Source organism: Diabrotica virgifera, chromosome 4, assembly GCF_917563875.1.
Source record: "Diabrotica virgifera virgifera chromosome 4, PGI_DIABVI_V3a".
Classification (NCBI taxonomy): domain Eukaryota; kingdom Metazoa; phylum Arthropoda; class Insecta; order Coleoptera; family Chrysomelidae; genus Diabrotica; species Diabrotica virgifera.
Window position 1 is genome coordinate 143204570 of NC_065446.1, and position 23142 is coordinate 143227711.

The 23142-nt window shown below is 31.6% G+C and overlaps 1 protein-coding gene across 1 annotated transcript in view; it reads left to right on the top strand.

Moving 5' to 3' along the window:
- LOC126883174 (uncharacterized) overlaps nt 1-23142 on the top strand; it is a 1224086-nt gene that overhangs the window by 171973 nt on the left and 1028971 nt on the right. The window lies entirely within an intron of this gene.

Below are 23142 nucleotides of genomic sequence, written 5' to 3' on the forward strand. Positions count from 1 at the left end.
GCCGATTGCCTAATGAAGCTTCAATATATACTGCCGAATTATCAGCTTTATTACTTGCGCTAAAATATATAGCCTCTGTTGGTATGGACAATTATATCATTTTCACCGATTGTAGAAGTATTGTGGACAAACTCACTTCTATCCAATCGACAAAAAGTCTAAACCACATTGAGATAGAAATTAAGAGTCTATATTATGATATTACTTCCTCGGGCAGTTCAATTATTATTTGTTGGGTTAGAGGACATTCTGGAATATTTGGAAATGAAGAAGTCGACAAATTAGCTAAATCTGCATCTTTAACCAAACGAAACATAAACAACATACTTCTACCAGTAACCGATATAGATAATATCAGTAAAAACCATTGCAAACAAAATTGGCAACGTGTATATAACCAAAGTACAACGGGAATAAATTTTAGAAATTGCCAACCACTAATTCCCAATGACAGATGGTTTAAACAAGAATCAAATAGGCTATTTATAAAAACAATAAACAGAATGAGGTCAAATCACGCACTAACCCCAGCATAAAAACACAGCATAGGTATCAGTGATAACCCATATTGCGCCTGTGGTGGAATGGGAGATCTACAGCACCTAATATTGGAGTGTGGACAGTACAGACAAAATATTAAAGTGATGTATGAAAAGTTAATTGATCTAAATTGTCCTTTACCTGTCAATTTAAACGAAATTCTTTTCCCAAAAAATAAGCAGACGTTAAAATGTCTTTACGAATATGTAACGTCCTGTAAATTTAAATTTTAAATAGGCTTAGATAATAAAATTAAAAATTGTAAAAATATCACACAAAATTGAAAAATGTATTCATTAATATATTATAACACCCTGTAAATTTAGATAATAAGTAGGCTTAGATATTAACTTAAAATTGTTATTGTAATACCATACAAAAAAAGAACAAATAGTCTGGCTAATTGGCTATGTCAAAGCCATTAATAAAAAAAAATAAAAAAAAGTGTTTTTTTTTTTGGTAAAATAAATAATATTTGCGTGTGGGACTAAAGAGCCGCAGCTTCACATCCAAAGAGCCGCAGGTTGCCGACCCCTGATCTAAAACGTAAAATGCAATCATGAGATATAAAATTTTATCAACAGTGTACGAGGTATGTTAAAAAATATGAATTTCGCTCAAGAGTAAAGTACCTTTATATTTCACAATATCGAAAAATGTTATTAAGAAAAGTTATCTGTAATTAAAAATTATGTTATAATATGCAACTATATTCTTCTAGTTAAAATAAAAAAAATTACAAATTTTTCTCAAATTACGGATACTTTAGGATATCCTACGGATAACTTGTTTAACAATAGTCCTAGAATTTTTTGCAATACATCATTTTAAAGTAAAGAAAATAAGCTTTTTATTGCACAATGTATATTATACCTAAATGTACAAGAAAAAAGTCATGATAAGAAATTTAAACAATAATCATAAAAAATATCAAAAATCATTAAAAATATAAAATCTTGAAAAAGCATAACTTGCTTAAAAATAGTCATACGACATTATACGATTGACCATTTTAAAGGTAGTTGACTTCTATTTCTACTAAATGTACCATTACATATATCTACAAATGCTTAGAAAAAAGTTACATTACAATGTTTGCGAAATAATGGGGAAAATGGCCCAAAAATGCTGTGAGCGGCGAACTTTGAAAAATCGTATTTCGGAAAGTATAAATCCTAGTGACTTTTACTAAACATCATTTTAAAGAAAAGGGATTAAAGTTATTTTTCACTACAGCAATACCTATATCTATATCCCCAAGGAAAAAAGTTATGGGGCAAAAATCAAAATTGCTTTCTTTGGTGTTTTTTTCTTGCCTTTCTTTTAAATATATTGTTGTAAGAAAAAAATATTTTTAACTATAGAATGTAATATTTCGATAGTAAATTTAACCTGGAACAATTTTCCTGTAGACGTGTTTGTATCAAAAGTGCATAGAACTCACCCTAATTCACCCTGAGCCTAGGGACTAATTCGCCCCTTTCTAAAAAACGGACCTATTTAAATGGTAGAACTCCGCGGTTTTTTCAAATATAGAGGTCCGTTGACCATATGAGACAATAAAATCCCATTAACGCTGTAGTTCCTTTTAGCTCTCTTATTTTGAACATAATCCTATAATTCACACACGGATAATCGGGGTTCTACTGTTAGACAAGACGAAAACGGTGGGTTCGTTGGAAAAAATATTCCCATGAGATTTTTTGCATAATAACATTCGTGAGACACCCCAGAATAAGCTTCAAGAAGTCGCCCACGCGAAAAGTGGTCCAATTTTTTTTTTTAATTTTTTTTAATCAAATTGCAAAAATCAATATTTTCGGCCCGGTCAAATTTTTTCTAGATTTTCCGGACCATTCCAGACAGAAAATATCTCTTTAAAATTTGAAAAACTCGAAAATGGCCATTTTTAAGACTTAACCCTCCGTTACTCGCACACGGTGTGGGAGACCGGGCCTGTAAATAAATTCCTGTAACTCTGCTTGTAGTGGGGATTTTGAATGGCTACTTCGTATACTTCTTCAGTGGTCAATCAACTGTGGGTAAAGTCAGTTCGCAGTGTAAAAAATAGTACTGTCCTTTTGTTATTACGCAACACGGTCCCGTACACCGTGTGCGAGTATTTGTGCACCAATTTTTGTGTTTGGATCACACATCGATATTTTTAATTAGTAAGGTAATTTAAGATCTTTTCCTTATTTTCATATGTTTATAGATTAGTTTATTTATATTTATATATATAAATATAAATATATAACTTACCCAGAACCATCAGAATGAGGTTTAGGGAGATATGTGGTTTACCAACAGAACAAGTACCAGTCGTAACATCAGGAACTTCAGATCGCTCTGCTGTTTGTGATTGGAAGAAAAATAGAAAAACAAAGTTTTACTGCCAAATATGCTCAAAATATCTGTGTTTGGAACACCATTGTTCCAATGAATGTGACACCATTGTGTATTTCATGTTTTAAAAACGTTAATTAATTTTTATAACTTTTTTTGTTACTACAATTACTCTTTATTTTTAATTTTTTTGTGTATTGAATTAAGATCTAAAGTTCTTAGTAAACAAATTTAACCATATTCAATTTTTTTTTCACTTCCAAAGTTTTTGTATATACATATAAATGGATAACAATGAAAATTATTAAATTTTTTATTAAAGTAATATAATGTGAACACAAACGCATATCTACAAAATTATATGATCATATATTCATTAAATAATTTAATCGTACACAATTTTGCAAAAAAAAAATAATTTTAAAACACTGCTGACCCATATTTTTGGACCCGGTCTCCTGCACCGTGCGCGAGTATCCGATCACAAAAAGTTGGCGCGAGTAACGAAAGGTTTAACTCGGTTAAAAATTATTATTATAAAAGCTAGAAAGTGACCAAATTAAATTTAAAGCCCCCCCCCCCTTCATGATCCTGAAGAAATTTTTGTCATTAATTTATTACTAATATTAATTATTAATAATGAGTGGTAAGATCGTATTGACACGGCTGTAAATGTGAGTGCGAGTAAGATTCGCCATTGGACTGACTGAATGGCATCTCTTTCGCACTCATCATGGACGGCCGCCTAATACGTGCATGGCGCTCATTATTTTTACTTAAAAATAACAGCTTAGTAATAAAATAATGACAAACATTTCTTCAGGATCTTGTAGCGAGGGCTTTAAACTTTGATTTAGTCACTTTTTGACTTTCATAGTAATATCTTTTAAGTGAGTTATTAAGCCTTAAAAATCGCCATTTTTCGTTTTTTTTTATTTTTAAATGCTTTTACCTCGAAAACGATTAACTTTAGAGAAAAATTATGAGAGACCTTTTTTATCCAGAATGGTCCAAAAAACCTAAAAAAAATGGTTCCGACCAAAAAAATTAATTTTTGCAATTTGAATAAAAAAAAATGTTAAAAAAAATTTGTACCACTATTCGCGTGGACGACTTCTTGAATCTTATTCTGGAATATCTCACGAATGTGAATATGCAAAAAAAATTCATGGGAATATTTTCTCCAAAGAACCGGCCGTTTTCGCCTTATCTATTACGCCAGTCAATGGGAGCAAGAAGAGGATATTACCTCCGAATTCTATCCTACTGCATGGATTTTAATGAAATTTTGGGCCTAGCCTCTACTTATCTCCTAATTCAAAGTCTACCCTATGCCGATGTGTGCTTTTATCTTGGGGGTAGTTCCCACCCCTTTTTGGGGGTGGATAATTTTTTTGATATGTTTTGTAATAACAATTTTTACCCTTTTTTTTTTAATTTGGGGGGCTTTTTGGGGAAAACAACCGCTACCATCCAGCCAGACCGGTATTTTTGTATTAGGCTATCATAGAAGAGTCACCTGAAAAATTTTCACGTTGCCTAAAATACCTACTCAAAAATGTCTCACAGCTCTTATACTATATCTATGTATATAAATTATTTTAACTGGGACCGGAAGTTAAAAAAAATGCACTTTTTCAAGTCTTCTTACATATAAAGGAAAAAATCCCTTTATAAAAGTAACAAACACCCACTCCATTAGATAAAACTGCAGATAAGAAATACCTAATACAAAATAAAATCGCTGATTCCGTGTGAAAAGTCCAAACATGTGTAATGCATTCGATGAGTAATAGTGTGTGGGTCGTAATTCTATCCCGTCGATAACTAAACGATTTTGTGGCGCTCAAATAATAAACCGATAAGATTTTAAAGTCGCATATCAAATAACAAATCGACAAGATTTGAAACTCGCGTAACTCTGGGTTCGCCCCAGAGTCGTGGTCGTATGTCGTGGTAGCTTAAGTCGAGGTATTACTGTGCACCTAAAATCGACAGTTTTTCGGTTATTTTAAGTTGAATACACCGATTTGAGCATGCAGTAAAAAAATAAACTCTTCTTACCTACCATATACCTCTTTGTATTTTAACTAGAAGATTTTTGAAGGAACCGATCTCTTTGTTTTTTATAACCTACAGAAATATTTTATATATGGACAAGGCGAAAACGGCGAGTTCATTGGAAAAAATATTCCCATAAGATTTTTTTGCATAATCACATTCGTGAGACATCCCAGAATAAAGTTCAAGAAGTCGCCCACGCGAAAAGTGATGCAAATTTTTGTGAAAAATTTTTATATGTTCAAATTGAAAAAATCAATATTTTCGGCCTGGACTAATTTTTTTGGGATTTTTGGATCATTCTGGACAAAAAATATCTCTTATAATTTTTCTCTAAATTTTATCGTTTTCGAGTTATAAGCAATTTAAAATTGAAAAAAAAAACGAAAAATGGCGATTTTCAAGACTTAATAACTCGGTTAAAAGTTATTATGAAAGTCAGAAAGTGACTAAATCAAAGTTTAAAGCCCCCCCTACACGATCCTGAAGAAATTTCTGTCATTATTTTATTACTAAACTGTTATTTTTACGTGATAATAATGAGCGCCATTCACGTACTAGGTGGCCGTCAATTTTGAGTGCGAAAGAGATGCCATTCCGGCAGTCCAATCGTGCGTCTTACTCGCACTCACATTTACAGCCGCGTCAATACGATCTTACCGCTCATTATTATTACTTAAAAATGATAGTTTAGTAATAAAATAATGACAAAAATTTGTTCAGGATCTTGTAGCAGGGGCTTTAAACTTTGATTTAGTCACTTTCTGACATTCATAATAATAACTTTTAAGCGATTTAAGCCTTGAAATTTTTCGTTTTTTTCAATTTTAAATTGCTTATAACTCGAAAACGATCAACTTTAGAGAAAAAATATAAGACATCTTTTTTATCCAGAATGGTCCAAAATATCTAAAAAGAATTTGTCCGGGCCAAAATATTGGTTTTTGCAATTTGAACAAAAAAAAATTGTTCAAAAAAATTTGGACCACTTTTTGCGTGGGCGACTTCTTGAACCTAATTCTAGGATGTCTCACGAATATGATGATGCAAAAAAATCTCATGGGAACATTTTTTTCAGCGAACTCGCCGTTTTCTCCTTGTCTAATGGTTTTTGTGTTAGATGCACAGTTTTTAAGAGGAAACAGTAGCGATCAACAGGTAGCAAAAACGCGTTCCAAGATAGCGGCTGTAATTTTGAATATTTTTTCGAGATATTTGGCACACGTATTCGTAATATAATAAAGAATGGCCCAATGGTACAGAGCCCAATTTGAAAAATATATTAAAATGTGGAAATTACTCTGTAATTAAATACAATATTAAAAAAACCAGCCTGTACCGGCATTAAGAAGAACAAAAAATACACTTTCTTCAAATAAACTTTTTTATCCGATGCCTAGATTTTGTGTCATTTTGGAACTATTAAAATATTTTATTTCATTAGTAGTTCCAAAATAACACAAAATCTAGGCATCGGATAAAAAAGCTTATTTGAAGAAAGTGTATTTTTTGTTCTTCTTAATGGCGGTCAGGCTCCTTTTTTTAATATTGTATTTAATTACAGAGTAATTTCCACATATTAATATATTTTTTAAATTGGGCTCTGTACCGCCAGTCTTTATTATATTACGAATACGTGTGCCAAATATCTCGAAAAAATATTCAAAATTACATCCGCAATCTTGGAACGCGTTTTCGCTACCTGTTGATCGCTACTGTTTAGGTATTCGCAAAAATCCGTCCGAAAAGGTGTCATTTTTCAATGACAATGACCAATTTTCCACCATGAATAACTCAAAAAGTATTGAGTTTTCAAAAAATAATTATAGAACAGTTTTTGCTTAAAAGTAGGTTCTCTAGCCTCTTCCGCGGCTATTTTAACCACAACATTTTTCACCCCCGAGAAGGGGTGGGAACCACCCCAAGATAAAAGAGCACATCGGCATAGGGTAGACTTTGTTTCTTAAGCTATTCCCTACTTACTGTGAAAATATCAAGTAAATCGATGTAGTAGAATGGAATTCGGAGCCAAATACCCTCATTGACTCTCCTATATATGTAGTATGAACCTAGTACTAGATTCAAAAATAATGGTTGTTAATAACACTGTGCATTCACCAATTTTTATAGTAACCATACGCCAATTTTTAGGTTTCCTGTCCTATCTTTCTTTTTAACAATCTTATATTGCACAGATTAAGAATTTCTGGCCTTTTCTGGCATACAATTACTCTTAGAAGCTACTTCTTCTTTTTTTACTTCTGTAGCTTACGAATAAATTGTAAGGTCAACATTTTTCTACGGCTGAAAAAGTGATTGCTTCTTCTCGTTAGGAATAAAATTACTTTAAATACGTGAGAAAGACATCATGATCATCGTCAGTAAGGCATTACCATTTACTGTATTTGAATTATTTTATTTCTATTTTTTCCTCAAAATTTACCCTAGTGACTCGCACTAGTTAACCGGTAAACATTTTATTTATATAAATTACTCTTTATCCCAAATTGCTTATAAAATCATACTTTATATTCCCCACGTTGCTAACCTTACCGATATAAACTTCATATAAGTATTTTATCCATCGACAAAATTCAATCACCCTCCTCAATGCCTTACCAAACTTTCTCCCCCTTAATCGAAACGACTACTTAGCTCTTTTACGGAACACTAACTAAAAAGGATGGCAAATAAAAAGCACTTAAAAAATCAGACAATAATTTGCTTCTGTTTTATCTGTCTTTGATCTATCTGTCTTGACGAAGTCAAAACCTTTAACCAGTTGTTGAGAACAGTTGTTGCGATCGGGAACAACTGTTGAGTATATCATATTTCTAGTATTTGTGTTTTATTTTCACCATGGGTTTGTCGAATAAATAAAAGTATTAGCCCAATAAATGACCGTTTTGTAGTGTAATTTCCAGGGCCAACTCCGAATTGCATGAAAATTTGAATTTAGGTTCTACTTACCTTCCACTTCAAAGTTGAATTTGTGCCGTTGGTTGCTTTTACTTGGGGGGTGACATTTACCCCTTCTCGGGGGGGGGTGAAAATCGCGTGTTTAAAACAAGGCCGGAAATGGATAAATTGATTTTTTTAAGCAAATTTTGTTCTAAAAAGTTTTTTACGTAAGTCAAAACTGTTCGATTTATTCGCGATTTAAAATGTTGATTTTTCGACAAAAAAACTACGTTTTCAGACCGTTTTTCCCAAATAACTCAAAAAGTAAATATTTTTTCGAAAAAAATATTTTTATTAATAGTGTAGCCTATAAAAAAATGAAAAAAATGGTGTACCAGTAAAGTCTACAAATTGAGTAGAAGCAATGTTGTAACTCATGAAAAGTACGTTCTTATTCGTCTAATTTCAAATCGAGTAATTCAACGCGAAATCACCGAAGAAAGAAGCGTTTTTCGGGAAAACCTTATTATCATTTTTAAAGTCTCGAAAAAAAGCTTATTATTTGTTTTTTACAAAAGTTTACAGCATCAAAATAAACGAGTTACACCAAATGGTAAAAAAAATCGTGAAAACCTCCCTCTATTTAGCACCCTAAATGAAATTAATCGTTTGGTTTTACCATCTATTTTAACTGTATGTGTATTTTTTATATGATCCGTAAGTTTGATTGGTTTGAAGTGCTTATTTTTGAATAAATTTGGTTTTATAGTAAAAAAAAATTCTAAAGATTTTTGAAAAATTTAATTTTTTTAAAATAACTTAAAAAGTATTAGTGATAAGAAAAATCTTAAAGAGTAAAAAAATGTAGGTTTTCCTATTATAAATACGCTAGTTTCATCTCCTTTCTCCGTAAGACAAAAATTGGTTAAGATATGGCTGTACAAAATTGGCATACACTCGTGATTAGTGACCCATTCAAGCTCTCTCAGTTATAACCCTTTCAAAAATAAACACTTTAAACCGGTGAGACTGATATATCATATAAAAAATAGATAGCTAAGTAAATTGTTTGTACAGCGGTAGCGATTAATTTCATTTGGGGAGCTAAACTCGGCGAGATTTTCATGATTTTTTACAAAAAAAAGAGGGCCAACTTTATTTTGAGCGTAACTTGCTTATTTTTAATGCTAAAGTTTTATTAACAATTAAAACAAAGCTTTTTATAAACGCTTTAAAAAAGTTTAAATGGGTTTTTCCCAAAAACTGCTTAATTTTTCGGTGATTTCACCTTGAAATATTCGATTTGGAATTAGGCGAATAAGAAGGTATTTTTCATAAGCTACAACTTTGTTTTTATTTGATTGATAGACTTTACTGATACACCGTTTTTTTGGGTTTTTATAAGCTACACTTTTGCTAAGGATATTTTTTCGATAAAATATTTACTTTTTGAGTTATTTGCGAAAAACCGTTTGAAAACGTAGTTTGTTTGTCGAAAAATCAACATTTTCAATGGCAAATAACTCGAAAAGTAAACTTAAGTAAGTAAACGTAATTGACTTAAGTAAAAAACTCTATAGAACAAAAGTTGCTTAAAATCAGTCAATTTATCCATTTCCGGTCTTATCTTGAAGGTATGTTTTTTCACCCCCGAGAAGGGGTGACTATCGCCCCAAGTAAAAGCAACCAGCGGCACAATTTCAACTTTGAAGTGGAGGGTAAGTAGAACCTAAATCCAAATTTTCATGCAATTCGGAGTTGCCCCTGAAAATTACACGGTATCGCCGAATTTCCCGTTCATTTACTGGGCTATATTGGTAATATGTTATAGTCGATTCGCTATCTCGGGTAAATTTTGACATAATGTTCATTTTAGGAAACCTACAACACAAAAATTCCTACCTCATATTATTAACAGCTCATAACCTAACAACAGCATGATTTTCTCGATCCAGCATGTGAAAAAAAACACTGGATGCAGCTGGATTGCTGGATGCTGGATCCAGCAATTGCAATCTCTAATTACAGTTTTTGTATTGTCGCCTCTTAATTATTTTTTCTGTGCCGCAGCTATACGTGGGATTATATCTTATATCTTCTTCTACCTAGCCTTATTGGCCAATCTTGTCTTTATTAATGTTATCGCTGTTTCTTCATGTCCTATCGCTATTTTCTCAAGGAGTTCTAATGCGTCTAAATATGGTTGTAGTTTACCTGCGCTTCCATCGAACTCGGGCAACACCTTGCTTGCGATATTTAAAAATTCCTTGATCGCCAGAGCCATGTTGATATCCTGCTTTAGGTCGCTTTGATCCTCTTCTATTTCCTCTTCACTTTGTTCTACAGTAAAACCTGTCAATAAGGGTCACTAAAAATGACAGAACTTTTGGCCGGTATAAAAAGGTGGCCGCTAATACCAGGTTTTGTAGCCCACAAATTTTGGTTTGGGGAACTTTGAAACTGGCCGGCTAATTCAGGTGGCCGGTTTTGACAGGTGGCCGTTAACACAGGTTTTACTGTACTTCTATTTCCTCGCTGATTGGCTGACGGAACGAACTTGGAACTACTGTTCTTAAATTTACTGCTTGAAATGAGCGTATAACTTTATATCTGATTTCCCAAAATATTTGTTGCACGTCTCTTTTGTCTGTTAGTGTCTCCTAATTTTTCTTTGTTAAATGTTTGATTTTTTTGTATAATTTGATTAACTGTGTCGTTACCTCTTCTTGTATTTCCTTAGATTTGTTTGCTTCGTGGTATAACTTCTTGTGTAATCTCCTCAATTATTTTGACGAAATCTTCCCAATAAACCTTGTTTCTACTCATTTATTCATAGTATTTCTCTCTGTGTTATTCTTGTACTTCGTAATGAACGCATAAATTCGACAGTCTTATGCACATTATGCAGTATATTAAAATTGTCAAAAAAATATATCATGATAATATATATACAGGGTGTAACGAAAATACAGGTCATAAATTAAATCACATAATCTTAGACCAAAAATAGTTCGAATGAACCTAATTTACCTTAGTACAAATGTGCACATAAAAAAGTTACAGCCCTTTGAAGTTACAAAATGAAAATCGATTTTTTTGAATATATCGAAAACTATTAGAGATTTTTTATTGAAAATGGACATGTGGCATTCTTATAGCAGGATCATCTTAAAAAAGAATTATAGTGAAATTTGTGCACCCCATAAAAATTTTATGGGGTTTTGTTTCCTTAAACCCCCCCAAACTTTTGTGTACGTTCCAATTAAATTAATATTGTGGTACCCTTAGTTAAACTGAATATTTCTTAAACTTTTTTGCCTCCTAGTATTTTTTCGATAAGGTAGTTTTTATCGAGTTGCGGCTTCTTTTTTAATATGTTTACATAAAAATTGTATGGGGGTTTTGTTCCTTTAAACCCCCCAAATGTTTGTGTATGTTCCAATTAAACTTTTACTGTGGTACCATTAGTTAAACACAGTGTTTTTAAAACTTTTTTGCCTCTTTATATTTTTTCGAGAAGGCACGTTTTATCGAGATATTACTTCTTTTTTAATATGGTTCAAAATATACCTAAAAATGTAAATCATAAATAAATTTTCATATAATTACCAAGTCTCCATAATCGTACTTAGCCATATACAAATATGTGGTGGATTTGACAAATATTTAAAATATCTCGATAAAAATTGACTTTTCGAAAAAGTACTAAGTGGCAAAAAAGTTTTTAAAATATTGTGTTTACCTAATGGTACTACAATTATAATTAAATTGGAACGTACACAAAAGTTTGGGGGGTTTAAAGGAACAAAACCCCCGTAAAATTTTTATGGGGTGTCCAAATTTCACTATAATTTTTTCTTAGGATACCACTACCATAAGAATGCCACAGGTCTATTTTCAATAAAAGATCTCTAATAGTTTTCGATATATTGGAAAAAATCGATTTTCATTTTGTAACTTCAAAGGGCTGTAACTTTTTTTATGTGCAGATTTGTACTAAGGTAAATTAGGTTCAATCGAACTATTTTTGGTCCCAGAATATGTGATTAAATTTATGACCTGTATTTTTGTTACACCCTGTATATATATATATATATATATATATATATATATATATATATATATATATATTGGTTGAAGAAGGCGAACATATTTCTAAAAACTGGTGTTTGGATCTTTGATTCTATTCAAAAAAATTTTCCCAGCCCGAAGTAGTGGATGTGTGAATTATTCGTAAGGGGATTTTTCCGCATTCTCTATTTCACTTGTTTGTTTTCGTACGAGTGGTCGTCCAAACCAGTAACTTTGGATCTTTTGAGCACTGAGTGTGTTTCAAAGATCTACATCTTGTTTTTATAACCTACATTTTACTTTAAGTAATTAGGGAATTAAAACTTGAGACAGTCATTGTCAGATTGGGCGTAGATTTACGCTCCTGCTATGTCTAGGTCTCGAATGTTGTTTTTTTATTGGAATGTGTCTGAAGATATTCAACCTCTCATCTTCACTGATGAGCCCAGAGAGGTTGAAGAGGGCGAAACACATTTCTAAGAACTGGTGTTTGGATTTTTGATTCTATTCAAAAAAAATTTTCCCAGCCCGAAGTAGTGGATGTGTGAATTATTCGTAAGGGGATTTTTCCGCATTCTCTATTTCATTTGTTTGTTATATATATATATATATATATATATATATATATATATATATATATATATATAAAATATGTAGAAGATATTGGTTCAACGACCACTCGTACGAAATCAATCAAATGATCAAATGAAATAGAATATATATTGTTATGCTCTACCTTTTCTGTTTATTTAGATTAATTAGCAAATTATTAATTTGATTGATTATCCAATTATTTTATTTATTGCCTATGTAAAGACATAACTAAATTCCAATTAAATTTTCCAATCAATTTTATTATCAGGGCTAATTTTGTATTTGATCCAATACCAGTAATCTGTGGATTCTAGTATTTCTGGTTGCTTACTTCTTCCAGGGTAGAACAGGGAAATTGACAACACTCAAATTCATATAAATGTAATCTATTGTTTTTATTAAATGCCGTGTACATATGATTCAAAATTATTAAAATTTAACTTTGTTGCAACAATCTCTAACTTAAAAAATTAAAACTCTAACTTTGATATCTCCTTGTTTTGACAAAATTGTTTATTTAATTAATTTCTTATTTACTCATACTGAATTGAATGAATCTTACTTTTCTTCTTTTGAATTGATTTCTCAAATTTGAAATGACTAACTCTGTCACAAAAATATTGTTCAATAAACAAGTAAACAAATATGGTCTTGATATAAATAACTTTTCTCCATTCAGACAAATGATTTGACTAACCTTTTATTCTTCACTCCCTCGTTTTCTGGATTGCGCTGTCCTTGATTCTCTCAACACGTACTCTCCGGTTGTTGCGAAAAAATCCCCCTCGTCAAAACTGCTTCCAAGAAAAACACACAGGACTTGCTCGAATATCTAGTGCACAAACGGATAATAATCAGCTACTCGTTTTAGACAAAACCAAGGAATCTCCCTCGGACCAGGAAAATTAACTCTTCAACCGGTCGACGATTCAGTTTCAACTTGACTCTGCTCGCAAAGGCTGATCACACCACTCTACACTGATTATACTCTTTTAAAACTCGACTGCCTTCTTCTGATGTCAATTACACAGTGTCCGTATTTTTCTCTCAAATCCATACTCTCACATCCATTATCCCTTCTCCCCATATTTTCCCCACACACTCAACAACAACCTCTCTCAAACCATTTATTTCTTAAGAAAACCAATATTCTTCCACATAACTTTTCCAATTTGTCAAATTGAAAGAAAATCATAATTAGTTATTTTCTACTTTCTACTCTTACAACTAAAATAATACCGTTTGTATACCACATTAAAATACCTTCCCGGAAGGATATTAAAAACGTTATTGTCCCGTCAACGCTCTCTCCACTTTCTAATCACCGAAATGTTTTGTTAATGTCCCGTCAATTTCGTCGAATAATTATCACTAATCGTTTTAATTTTTCCGAAACACTTGTTTACTAGTAAAATTAAATTCTAAACAAATTTGGCCATATACAGGGTGATGAAAAACTATCATTTCATGGTCGTTGATATAAATTTAATTTTTTTGAATTTCCTTAAAAAAACCATTCCACAACAAAATCCTCGCCTTTTGAATTCGGTAAAATTCTTTGCATCTGCAACCAATTTTCTCGATGCAAAACAATTTTCCGGTATACCTACTTCATTATACTAATTTATTTCCTATTTCCTACCTTAACTATTTACTATGTACCCTTCCTTCCTTTACTCATGATATTTGTACACATCGTAACAATTACATATTTTTCTGATCTTTTGACTTTCTTCTTCTATTTCCTTCATTCACTTTTTTTCCAAACATCATGCGTTTGTTTTTGGGCAACTTTATGCTTTCCATTTCTGAATTTTTCATAGTGTTTTAAATTCAAATGCATCTCCTTTTCTTCTCTTTCTCTTTCTTTTGTTAATCTCATTTCTTCTTCTTCTTCTGGGTTCGACTCTTCTTTTGAGGAATCCCATGTTTCATTTTCTCTTGTCACTTTCATTTTTTCTTCTTCTTTTTCTTCTGAGCTCGACTCTTCTTCAAAGGAATCACAGGTTTCCTCTCCTTTTGTTACTCTCAAATTTTCTTCTTCGGGTCTCAACTCTTCTTTTGAGGAGTCCAAGTTTCATTTTCTTTTATCTTCCTTTGCCCTCTTCTTCTCTTTCTCCTTTGTCCTTGTTTCGTCGCCACATTCATCTCCACTGTTTGTTCTTTTTCTGAATCGTCCATTTTCCGTTTCTCATGTTCCTTGTCCTTTTTCAAATTTTCCGGTTCTTCTTCTTTTTCCTTTGTGAATTTCTTCCCGTTATTTTTGAAATCAATTGCTACGTATTTTCTGTCAATTCGTCCACTCCTACAATCATGTCATGCGACATATTTGGCATTATTACACATTGTGGTGCATAAAATTCCTTATTCGTATGCCTTCATTTATCGTTGCCAATTTTCTTTTATTTGGCCCACTAAGTTCACCCTAGGTATTTTGTAAATTAAATTGGTTAAATTAACTTCTTCTATTAATTTTATGTTGACTAGTGTTAATTGTGAGCCAGTATCTATCATAATTTTAATTGGTTTCTCGCTTATAAAGCCATCCACAAATTTTAAATATATTCCATTTCTTTTTTCATTGTTTTCTGTCAGTTTTATAAATTCCTTCGGGTGACAAAAATTCCTGTTTGGTTCATTGTTTCTAGTGAGCGCCTTTGTGAAAAACACGCCGTTTGCTCCTCGTTGTTTGTATTTTCGTAGTAGTGTCTCTCTTCGTCATATTCTTCAGCCTGGGTATTATTTACATCTCTTCTATTTTCTCTTGGTCTGTCGGATCTGTTTCGGTTTCTTCGATATCCCTGTTCATTTTGTCTACCATTATTTCTGTTTTCCTAATTTGTGCGTGTGGTGTTTCTATTTTGGTTATCTCGATTTCTGTCCTCATTCCATTGCCTATTTCTTTGTTCATAATTTCCTCTTCCATTGTCTCTATTTTCGTTTTCCCCCCTGGGATTAAATTCTCGTCTTGTATATTCCCACCTATTATTTTGTCTTCTATCTCTGTAATCCTGTGTTTCTCGGGGTCTGTAATCTTCTTGCGATCTTCTTGATTTTCTTTCTCTTTGACGTGATTCTCTTATTTGTAGAAATTGGCACAAACTATCTATGTCTTTGTAATTTTGCAATGTGATATGGTCTTCTAGCGTTTCTTCGAAATGTCTTGCAATCAGTTCGACTAATTGTTCTGACGAATAATTGTATTGTAAATGTTTTGCATTATTGTATATTTGTAATGCATATGTTTCTTTCTGAGATACCCATCCGATCATTATATTTCCCATTTTGCAATTCTTTGTTGATTTCCATTTGTGGGACTTTTCCCCAGAAATAGTTTAAAAATTTTTGTTCAAACTGTTGCCAATTGTCAATTTTTTCTTCCTTGCTGTCAAACCACAGACCTGCCTCATACTTAAGATGGTTTCTGATAATTTCTTTAGCTGTTTCAAAATTTCCAATGTGTTGTACTTTCTTTTTCAGGCTATTTATGAAAGGCACTGGGTGTAATCTTCTTACATCCCCGCCAAATCGTATCTTCACGTCATCTGTGCTATGTGTAACCATTTCTCTTCTTTCTCCGACATTTTGTTGAGCATTGATTTCGGTGACTTGTTTTTCTATTTCTGTAATTCATTTTTACACTTTTTCTCTGTCTACGTGAATAGGATTTTCCAAATTATTTTCCAAACTTTCTAGTTCCTTTTTCTGGCAATTGTTTATCTCCTTCATTTTATTTTGAATTTTCATCTCCTGTTCTTTCATATGATTTTTCATTTTCATTTCTTGTTGTTCAATCTCGTTCTTCATTGTTGTCAAACATCCTTTTATTTCCTTTTCATACTTTTCTATGCGTTCCTCTATTTTCTTATTGTTCTCTCCTATTGCCTGTTTTGTTTCTTCCTGATTTTATTGCATTTTCTTTGATGTTTCCTCTTGATTTTTATCCATTTTATCCATTTTTTGTGACTGGAGTTGCATAAGTTGTAATAATTTTTCTATACATGACAATTCGTTTTTTCCTGTTTCCATGATTGTTGTGTCTAAACTGTCTTCTTGATCTGAATGTTCTTCTTGTTCCAAATGTTCTTCTTGTTTTTTGTTTTCTTTGCTTTTGCTTCCGGTGATCGGCATGTAGTTAAAATTTATCCCCGCCTGATACGAAATTCGAAAATACCCTATCTGTTGCAGACACGAAAATTTTCTCTTACCCAATGTAATATGAATATTTCAAAAATTCATCAAATGCAAATATCAAATAAATAAAATCAATCATGAAAATTGTACCTAAAGGAAATTTATATGTCCTAATTCAAATATATCAATCTTGACCACTCAATATAGATTTTCAATCACCTGCTTTCCTCTATCTTCCCTTTCAAAGTTGCAACCAGAAATACTCTCTTAATGCTCCACGTTGTGCGCCATATGTTATGCTCTACCTTTTCTGTTTATTTAGATTAATTAGCAAATTATTAATTTGATTGATTATCCAATTATTTTATTTATTGTCTATGTAAAGACATAACTAAATTCCAATTAAATGTTCCAATCAATTTTATTATCAGGGCTAATTTTGTATTTGATCCAATACCAGTAATCTGTGGATTCTAGTATTTCTGGTTGCTTACTTCTTCCAGGGTAGAAACAGGGAAATTGGCAACACTCAAATTCATATAAATGTAATCTATTGTTTTTATTAAATGTTGTGTACATATAATTCAAAATTATTAAAATTTAACTTTGTTGCAACAATCTCTAACTTAATAAATTAAAACTCTAACTCTGATATTTCCTTGTTTTGAAAAAATTATTTATTTAATTAATTTCTTATTTACTCATACTGAATTGAATGAATTTTACTTTTCTTCTTTTGAATTGATTTCTCAAATTTGAAATGACTAACTGTGTTACAAAAATATTGTTCAATAAACAAGTACACAAATATGGTCTTGATATAAATAACTTTTCTCCATTCAGACAAATGATTTGACTAACCTTTTATTCTTCACTCCCTCGTTTTCTGGATAGCGCTGTCCTTGATTCTCTCAACACGTACTCTCCGGTTGTTGCGAAAAAATCCCCCTCGTCAAAACTGCTTCCAAGAAAAACACACAGGACTTGCTCGAATATCTAGTGCACAAACGGATAATAATCAGCTACTCGTTCTAGACAAAACAAAGGAACCTCCCTCGGACCAGGAAAATTAACTCTTCAACCGGTCGACGATTCAGTTTCAACTTGACTCTGCTCGCAAAGGCTGATCACACCACTCTACACTGATTATACTCTTTTAAAACTCGACTGCCTTCTTCTGATGTCAATTACACAGTGTCCGTATTTTTCTCTCAAATCCATACTCTCACATCCATTATCCCTTCTCCCCATATTTGTCGTCCACTCAACAACAACCTCTCTTAAACCATTTATTTCTTAAGAAACCCAATATCCTTCCACATAATTTTCCAATTTGTCAAATTCAAGGAAAATCATAATTAGTTATTTTCTACGTTCTACTCTTACAACTAAAATAATACCGTTGGTATACCACATTAAAATACCTTCCCGGAAGGATCTTAAAAACGTTATTGTCCCGTCAACGCTCTCTCCACTTTCTAATCACCGAAATGTTTTGTTAATGTCCCGTCAATTTCGTCGAATAATTATCACTAATCGTTTTAATTTTTCCGAAACACTTGTTTACTAGTAAAATTAAATTCTAAACAAATTTGGCCATATACAGGGTGATGAAAAACTATCATTTCATGGTCGTTGATATAAATTAAATTTTTTTGAATTTCCTTAAAAAAACAATTCCACAACAATATATATACCGATATATAACGATGTTAGAAAATGGATGCTACGCAGGATGCTTTTTTCTAACATGGTTCATGTTAATAATCTGACAGCATCTGTTGTGAGATCTCAAAACTCTGCTTCTGTTAATCAAGTCATCTATTATCATTCACTTCCCTACATACCATCATTAACATCTAAGTTAACTAAAATTTTAAAGACCATTGACAATATAAAAATAGCAACGAAAAACATCAAAACTATTTCATCTCTGTATTCTAAGACAAAATATCCCATAGATAAATTAGAGAAAATTAATGTAGTATACAGAATTAATTGTACTCAGTGTGAGGCTGTATATATTGGCTAAACTGGCAGGAATTTGTCTAATCGGGTTATTTCACACAAAAGCGATTGAAGAATAAAAAAACCGTCTTGTGTTTTGACAGAGCAGTGATTGACAAAGACCATGTAATGGACTTTGACAACATTCAAATTTTGTGCAATGAAGGTAATAAATTCCAAAGGACTTTTTTGGAAATGGTAAGCAGAAGTGATAATAGTTTAAATAAAAGTTCAGAAATTCACAATTTAAGTAAAATTTATAACTATATAATTTCTTTATAATTTATTCATAGCAATATAACATGTAATTTTTTTTCATATTCTGTTACATTCATTTGTGCTTTTGTAAACTACGATCATAATTTTTATTTTTTTTTTCTTCTACTTATTTATATCTTTTTTTAATAAATTATCATATCAGTAATATATTTAAATATATCCCAATTTTAGCTACTTGTCGATGTTTGACATACTTTTTCACTGACATTGACTTTAAAATTCATTCTAATATCTATATTTCAAATTCAAAATTCAAAAAAATTTAAATCTTTTGGCAGTTATTTTGTAATATTCAGCCTGGGAAGAATTCATTTGATGATTATTAACATTTTTTCTCTTATTTGTATTTATTTATGTAAGAAAGTTTAATTACCAATCTAGATTTATCTGGTAAGTTGTATTTTTACATGATCTTTGTTCCACTTTATCAGTTACTTTTTAGCTCTTGAAAATGAATGTAAACACATTCGAAAGCTCGAGTAATTAAAAATAGTCTTCTAATAGCCCTTTTATTGATTCCAACCCACCGAAACTCAAAATTGTTTTATGTATATATATATATATGTTTTTTTTTGTCACGTTTGAATTTTGGAGGACTTATTTTTGTACTTTAGTTTATTAGGAATTTTAATAAACTTGTTAAAACAGCGTAACAATTCTCTTAATCCCTGAACCCATCTAGAATTGCAACAATTATATACAACAACAAAATCTAACTGCTTTATATATATATATATATATATATATATATATATATATATATATATATATATATATATATATATATATATATTCAAAGTGATTATTTCGACCAAAAACAATAAATAAATCTGTAGGAAATATCAGGTATGTGGTCTATAATAAAAAATCTTTATTTTTTTTTTTTTTTTAAAAACTCAATATTTCGCACATTTTTTGATGGCTTCTTCAGGAGTATACTGTAACAACAATTTTAACAACTTACAAAGACGTACAAACTAGATTTTAAAATACTTACAGAAAGTTAAAAGATTTCACAAATAAATAACATTGACATTAAAATAAAAATTGTTACTGTCATATATTAAAATGCATCTTAAAATTAATATAAGGAAAGGTCTGAAGCACGTTCGTTACAGTAATAAGACAAAACACATAAAATGACTCAAACGCAAAAAATAACAACAAAAGAACAATTAGAGGAATACTATTACTTTAATTATTAAGGTTAGTTGTTTATTAAGGCGAGTGTTAACTTAATGATTACTGTAAATTTTATTCAATATATTACAATATATGTTACTTAACTGTCCAGTGTCTGTTTTGTAATTTAAAGTTTTTTTATTTTTGTTAATGCGATACATCTGATAACTATAAAAGTAGATTATTTCTGGAGATGTATCACATTAACAAAAATAAAAAAACTTTAAATTACAAAACAGACACTGGACAGTTAAGTAACATATATTGTAATATATTGAATAAAATTTACAGTAATCATTAAGTTAACACTCGCCTTAATAAACAACTAACCTTAATAATTAAAGTAATAGTATTCCTCTAATTGTTCTTTTGTTGTCATTTTTTGCGTTTGAGTCATTTTATGTGTTTTGTCTTATTACTGTAACGAACGTGCTTCAGACCTTTCCTTATATTAATTTTAAGATGCATTTTAATATATGACAGTAACAATTTTTATTTTAATGTCAATGTTATTTATTTGTGAAATCTTTTAACTTTCTGTAAGTATTTTAAAATCTAGTTTGTACGTCTTTGTAAGTTGTTAAAATTGTTGTTACAGTATACTCCTGAAGAAGCCATCAAAAAAATGTGCGAAATATTGAGTTTTTAGAAAAAATAAAGATTTTTTATTATAGACCACATACCTGATATTTCCTACAGATTTATATATATATATATATATATATACAACTGGATTCGAAATCCGATGTATTTATCGACCGTGCAAGTATATTCTATAACACTATAAAACAGTGTTGAAATTATCGGGAATTGCGGTCTGTGGCTTAGATTGAAACTACATTTAATTCTGTTGAAATTCGATATTTCGATGAGTATTTATTAATTTTTCATCTTCATCAGGAACAAACTACAAAATTAACTAACAGTTAGGTACAAACATAATATTACAATGATATAACTTACGAATTGTTGTAGGTATGTTATATAAAGCAATTTAACTTAAAGCCATGCATGTCGTTTCACGAGAACGTCGAGGGCGGCACTGAGTCAGGTATCTTTTCTCACATGTGTTAAGGGTAAAAAGTTCCAATATCGAGCCATCTGTTTAATATTCTGCTATTTTTCGAATTTTAAAACATTGCAGTAAATTTCGCTTAATCTACTTGTGTCTGATTTGTAATTAATTGAACGTTTATTACTGTTTATGTGGTACATCTCGAGGAACAATCTTTTCTTATAATTGCTTTCTGAATCTAAGATCTTGATATCTGACAAATTAAATTGGTGTCCTGTTATGGAATGGTGTGCTGCTGCACAAGAATTTTTGTGTGTTTTACAATCACTTTTGTGCTGCGTTATTCTTTGTTTCAGCCACTGCGATGTTTGTCCTATATACTGCCCATCACATTCGAGACAAGAAAGTTGATAGATGATATGACTCTGATTTAGAAGCGGTGTCTGGTCTTTAAGCTTCGAGAATAAGCTGTAGTTGGATATGCTATTGTATTTCGCTATTTTGATTTTAGGAATTCCGTTCAGCCAGAGTCATATCATCTATCAACTTTCTTGTCTCGAATGTGATGGGCAGTATATAGGACAAACATCGCAGTGGCTGAAACAAAGAATAACGCAGCACAAAAGTGATTGTAAAACACACAAAAATACTTGTGCAGCAGCACACCATTCCATAACAACAGGACACCAATTTAATTTGTCAGATATCAAGATCTTAGATTCAGAAAGCAATTATAAGAAAAGATTGTTCCTCGAGATGTACCACATAAACAGTAATAAACGTTCAATTAATTACAAATCAGACACAAGTAGATTAAGCGAAATTTACTGCAATGTTTTAAAATTCGAAAAATAGCAGTATATATATATATATATATATATATATATATATATATATATATATATATATATATATATATATATATATATATGTTACACTTGAAGTTTCCGCGGGAGCTATATGTGCTTTCTGTTGTTTTCCGGGTTTGACTCCGCGTTGAATAATTTTGGTTTTGAGAAAAACCATTATTTTGACGACGTTTCGGCAAGATCTCAATTGCCATTGTCAAGTCAGGTAGTTCCGCTTCTCGCTGCTGCTGGAAGTAGACTGAATTTTTATTCACGATACCGTAACTTATATAGTTGATAATGATGCATTTGCTTGACCTGCGCGTCTCTTGGATCTTGTGATTGGTCCAGTATATGTTGGGGGTCTGGAAGGGTGACACGCGTAGATGTCGCTGCTTGATTTATTTTGGTCTTTTCCTTCAATACCGTTTTCCATGTTATAGGAAGCCGTTGCGAATCATCTCTTTGGTTTAGACCGTTGGGATTTCTTTCGATTTCTATTGATTCTCTGATTTCGCGTTTTCTTTTTATTTCTATGTTAGCTAACATAGTTGTTTGGTTCAGGTTTATTGTATGTCCTGTATTTGCGACATGTTGTGCAAGGGATGACGTGGTTTCTCCCCTTTCGATGGAATTTCGGTGTTCTTCTCGTCTTACATGGATTCTTCGGTTGGTCTCTCCAATGTACGACTTTCCACAATCCCCACACGGAATCTCGTATACTCCTTGACTTTCTAACGATATTTTGGTTTTTGGTGTTGGTAGAATAGTTGAGATCTTTCTGTCGGTGTTAAATATCGTTTTTATGTTATGATTTCTCAGCACTCTCCCTATTTTTTCTGTTGTACCCTTCATATATGGCAGAATGGTTTTGCCGATCGGTTTTTCGTCTTCTGTTGGGTCCTTCATTCTTTTTCGAGCATTTTGAGCTTTTTCGATGGTGTATGTTGAGAAGCCGTTTTCTCTTAACGCTGTTTTCACATTGTGCATTTCTTCATTTTGATGTTCTTGGTCTGTCAGTCTTTCGGATCTTGTAATCAAGGTCTTGATGACTGAATGTAATTGTGCAGGATGGTGGTGTGAAGCAGCATTTAGATATCTATCGGTATGTGTCGGTTTCCGATATACTGTATGGCCTATATGCCCGTCTTGTTTCTTTATTAT